The following is a 5,206-nucleotide window of genomic DNA, read 5'->3' as shown; positions in this document are numbered from 1 at the left end:
CACTGCAGGCCGACCCGTTGATTTCCCCTTACAGAGGCATCCAGAAGCTTTAAACTGTGCATACCATCGCCAAATGGAGTTAGCAGTTGGTGGATCTTTGTTGAACTTCGTCCTGAAGTGTCGTTGCACTGTTATGACTGACTGATGTGAGTGCATTTCAAGCACGACATCCGCTTTCTCGGCTCCTGTCGCCATTTTGTCTCACTGCGCTCTCGAGCGCTCTGGCGGCAGAAACCTGAAGTGCGGCTTCGGCCGAACAGAACTTTATGAGTTTTCTATGTATCTGTAGTGTGCCGTGACCATATGTCAATGAGTGGAGCTACGGTGAATTTATGAAATCGCTTCAATCATTTGTAATAGCCCTGTATTTACGAGGGTCATTCAGTAAGTAATCTCATTTTTTTTAAACAGCCATTAATATACATATACAAACGTCCTTGTTGGTGCTTCCCATTTGGTGTTTGTTCTGGTGAAGTTTCGAACCATTCTGGCAGATGGAAGAGCCGTAGTACAGCGTCAAAATGGAGTATACATACGACTCACGTTACAAGCAGCGTGATGTTACTGAATTCTTGTGTGCAGAAAAAAAAACCGTGGTGAGCATCCACAAACACTTGTGTGTAGTGTGCGGTGATGCTGCAGTTGATAGGAGTACAGTTAGGCGATGAATAAAGAAAGTTACAGTCTCAGGTAATGCATAAACAGAGGTCACAGCCATTGTTCCAGACATGCTGAAATCGTGCGAATGCCATTATTCGTGCCGACCGGCGCATCATAACTCGAAAATTGGCTCTACAGTTGTCGGTCAGCATTGGAAGTGCGTCTGCAATGATAGAGACTCTCGTATATTCAAAGAGGTGCTCACGATGGGTTCCACGAATGCTCACAGTGGACCACAAGATTCAAAGAATGTCCATTTCATCTGAATTGTTGGAGCGTTTTGAGACCGACGGAGAGGCCTTTATGTCATGGATCGTTACGGGGGACGAAAGCTGGGTGCACCACTTTGCACCGGAAACAAAAAGGCAGTCCACGGAGTGGCATCATTCTCATTCACCACAAAATAAGAAATTCAAGACAACACCCTCTGCCGGAAAAATCATGGTGACAGTCTTCGGGGATTGTGATGGCTTCATTCTCGTGGAAGTGATGCCAACAGAGTCAACCACCAATTTAGAGGCATGGATAAACTCAAGAACAGTTTCCGACGTGTTCGATCGGACAAGAATCCAACAGAAATCTTGCTCCAATACGATAATGCATGCTCACAAACAAGTCTGAGAACACGGGAACACATCGCCAAATTAAGTTGGACATCATTGCCTCATCCACCCTACATTCCACACGTGGCACCCTCGGACTTCCATCTCTTTGGGTCGCTTAAAGATTCTCTACGGGGAACACACTTTGAAGACGACGAGAGTGTCAGTCATGCAGTGAAAACATGGCTACGCCTACAGGACAAGAGCTTTTAGCAGCAGGGAATACATGCTCTTCCAAAACGTCGGTGTACGGCCATAGAACGTGATGGCACCTACGCAGAAAAATAGGACGTGGACAAGACATGTTGATGTATGTTGTCACCAAATTCTGACTCTTAACAAAGAATATATTCTGATAAAAGAAAATGTGGCGCATTACTTATTGAACGACCCTCGTATATCTCTGACTTGAAATTCTCTGTACTGTGCTCCATCGTGAAAGCCACATTAACTACCAAGCAACATATATATCACCCAGCAGGACAGCCCCGCTGACAACTGATCCCTTTGGAAAATAGTTACATTCCCAGACTTTTGTTTCTAGACGAGAATAACTATCTGGTTTTTCTTCTGATGCAGTAACGTTACTGCAGCTGACAGTTTATATGGGAGAGGTAGTAGGCTTCGTCACGTGCAACAAATGGGAGCTCCGTCACTTCTGTGACAATAGCCCGTCCTCTATCTATCTGTACTCAAAACGGACTCGCAAACGGAACTAATGACAGTCATTTTCAGGACAGTAGCATCGCAACACTAATAATAGCTGTTTCGTGGCGTCAGACCAGTTACCATTTATGTTGTGGAGTGGGGCTGGACCCTAGATGCTAATACGACTACGATCGTTGAATGCTCTCGGTGGGTGCCATATGGTACATCGACCGTCCAGCTTTCCTAGTCGACCTGCTCTCATTCATTTGATCTCACGGTTCTGGCGAGCACCGTTCTCTCTTGTGGTTACTTTTCCGTGAAACATTGGAAAACAAACATAAGTTACTACACACGTATATCACAAAACATCCACATTACTGTTGAGCAAAAAAAGGCAATTAAATGTACATATATTAATATTGTCGCATACATTGTCAGTTTGCAGCTCTAAGAGTCTGCACAAAGCCAGTTAATGTGACGTTCCCACAAGGGAACACTACATAGCCCCCCTTATTTGCTCTACGCATTGAGATACAGCATCCTTTAATCAATAGTCACATTCATCCATTAATCTGGATTCTGTATTTCTAACACATCGAATATTTTTTTCAGTTTACAGGCAGTATTAAAATATTGTTTTGAGTGGTTCTCCCAGCTAAAATGGTTATAGAGTATAGCTCGAGTATATGAGCTAATTTCTACCAAGCTATTAGTAATACCTCTAAGATAAATCCAAATGCAGAAGCAAAAATGTTTAATCTACAAATGAATTGTGACTGATCGTGTGACGTACAGATGGGCTTTCGACATACCCCTGTGAATGTCAGAATGCTTCTCGTCTGTTGGGGTGGCAGATAGTTAGATCGCTCCCCATGGACTCATGGTCACTTGACAAAAGGTGTTGTCCAACGGATAACTAATAGCCCAGGAGTGGCAGCAGCAAAGCTGAGACATGGGTGTTGCACCTCACAAAGAATGACAAACAGGCTGAGCAACTAACTACGAAATCAAACAGTGATCCACATTAATCCCTGTTCATTACAAACTTCCCAGCTAACATACAAGTATAACAAATTATTACTGGATGTGTTCGATCACAAGAAATGCGGACAATAGGAAAATTAATGGTTTGTGAAATGGCACAGTACTAATTTAACACTCGAATGTCCCAGTAACGGCTGGATATCTTGAATGTCCCAGCAAGGCTTGCTTAGTTTAGGTGAATCCGATAAAACCGTAATCTAGGCATGAATTACGGGAATGTAAATTCGCAGTGGACACATAGCGATTGCCTGAAACGACCAGGAGAATAAAACGACACATGCATATCCCACTGCTTATCGTTTCATGAATGAGGCTTCAGGCACTCAAAAAAAGTATTAGATTAGCAAAATGTGCCTAATCCTAACAACACATCTACAAAAGCACTGTAATTCTTATACCCGTGCACCAATGAAAAACGCTGTATAAAATGCTAGCCAGTAGTATCACTGTTATGAAGACATCTACCTCCTGTCGTAGCGAATGCTTTGCAACATTAACTAATCTTTACACACCTATGTCTGCAGTTCGTAATCAATTTATAGGTATTCTCGAAATCCTCGACTAAGTTTTTTACGACGATTAATACCCTCGTCGCCGCGTCTGGATTTCTCAGAAACTGGCTTTCTTACATTGCTATTTTTTAGGTTAACCAAGGAGGAAATCTCTTACAAGTCTTTGGACCAGAGATTTTTCAGCACCCGGAACACACGTTGAAATGTCGGCTCGCTGCTTTACAAAGAGAGAAGAATCTCTGTCCACGTTGCAGGTCTGTCGCTCCTCACGGAACGCCGAGATCTTTATCTGTCCCTGACTAACCCTGGCCCAGCGTTCTCAGAAGGTGACTCGTCGCCACAAGACGAGTTTCCTTTGAAATGAGTTTTGGTCGCGTGGCACTCCTTGTAAAAACTTAGATTCGTCACGTGTGAAAGTGTTCGTCATGCAAGTTATACGATTTCTGTGAGTACAGCCCTGGATAACTTATCGTACAGGCCACATGATACGAAAAACTGCAGGAACACAACTCGCAGGCACTAATAATGCCCGAGTCGTCATCTGCTGTCCTGGCCAGTTAAAGTTAATCATGTACGGAATTTAACTAGAGAATATTACATGCAAACAGCCACTAGAAAAGAGAAAGAATCAGTATAAAAGCAGACAGCTTAATCCTGGCAATCACAGATGTTACTAATTACAAGCATTACTTATTTTATTAATTGATGGGAATAGAATTCAGATAGTAATGATTTTAAATCAATTAAGAATAACACATGGGACATGCCAGTTCAACAATGAACAATGCCTATCAATACCAACACTCCACCTTCATAGGTTAAATAAACAATATTTCACTATTGATGTGTTCCATACAAACAGCCATGCTCAGGGGAAGAGATTCTTATGTACAGTTAACTTCTTGGCTTTTCCTTTTATCACGAAACTGAAAACAACTTTTGCTAGCAGGAAGAGTTAATATGGGTGTGTATTCTTATTTCTCCAATGCAAGATTAATTTTCCAGTTACACATCAGGAACTCCTTCACTTTCCATTGCAGTAGCCCTTTTAGACCACGCTCCACATTTCAATCCTTTTATTGTGTACTCCTAAAGCACAACATTTGTAAATCCATCCTTAGTCTGCATTCCAAGTAAGAGCTAAGCAGTCATTCCTTCAGGACTCCCTGCTTGATTTTTCCCACTTTCTACACCTCGTTCTCCCTATGCAAAAAAAACGACAAAAATCCATTCCCGAAATCATATTATCTTGCCTACGTTCATCAAAAGTACTTAATATAACTCCAATTTCCCTTCCTTGATGTCAACCATTTTTTAACAACTTAATATTTAGTCCATCTCTTGCTCTTTCTCCTGTAAACTCTCTCCTTCAGCGATTGTACAATATCTTTTAGCCTTTTGCCATTTATTTCTTCTAGTTTTTTGTTCCTCTCGCCTAATTCTCTGCTTCCATTTCATTCAGAACCTGTAGCTAAGAACGAGCCTCAGTGCTTTCTCGAAACCAATCTCCTAATACCTTTCCGTGCGTGCTGCCATCAAATCCTATTTGTCAGCTGCCTGCACCGCACCAAAGTTAGTCGGTTTAAATAATTTATTCGTATGGATTAGTTTGTTAATATGTCCCTAATCCGGTTCAGGAATTTCGTGTAAGTTCACGCATGCCCAGTCGGTAGGTGTGCTATATTCTGATAGTGAAGAAGTAGCTTACTGCATAAAAATTAACATTTTTTTCAGAGGCCT

Source organism: Schistocerca cancellata, chromosome 3 (genome assembly GCF_023864275.1).
Source record: "Schistocerca cancellata isolate TAMUIC-IGC-003103 chromosome 3, iqSchCanc2.1, whole genome shotgun sequence".
Classification (NCBI taxonomy): domain Eukaryota; kingdom Metazoa; phylum Arthropoda; class Insecta; order Orthoptera; family Acrididae; genus Schistocerca; species Schistocerca cancellata.
Note: the sequence above shows the minus strand (reverse complement) of the source record.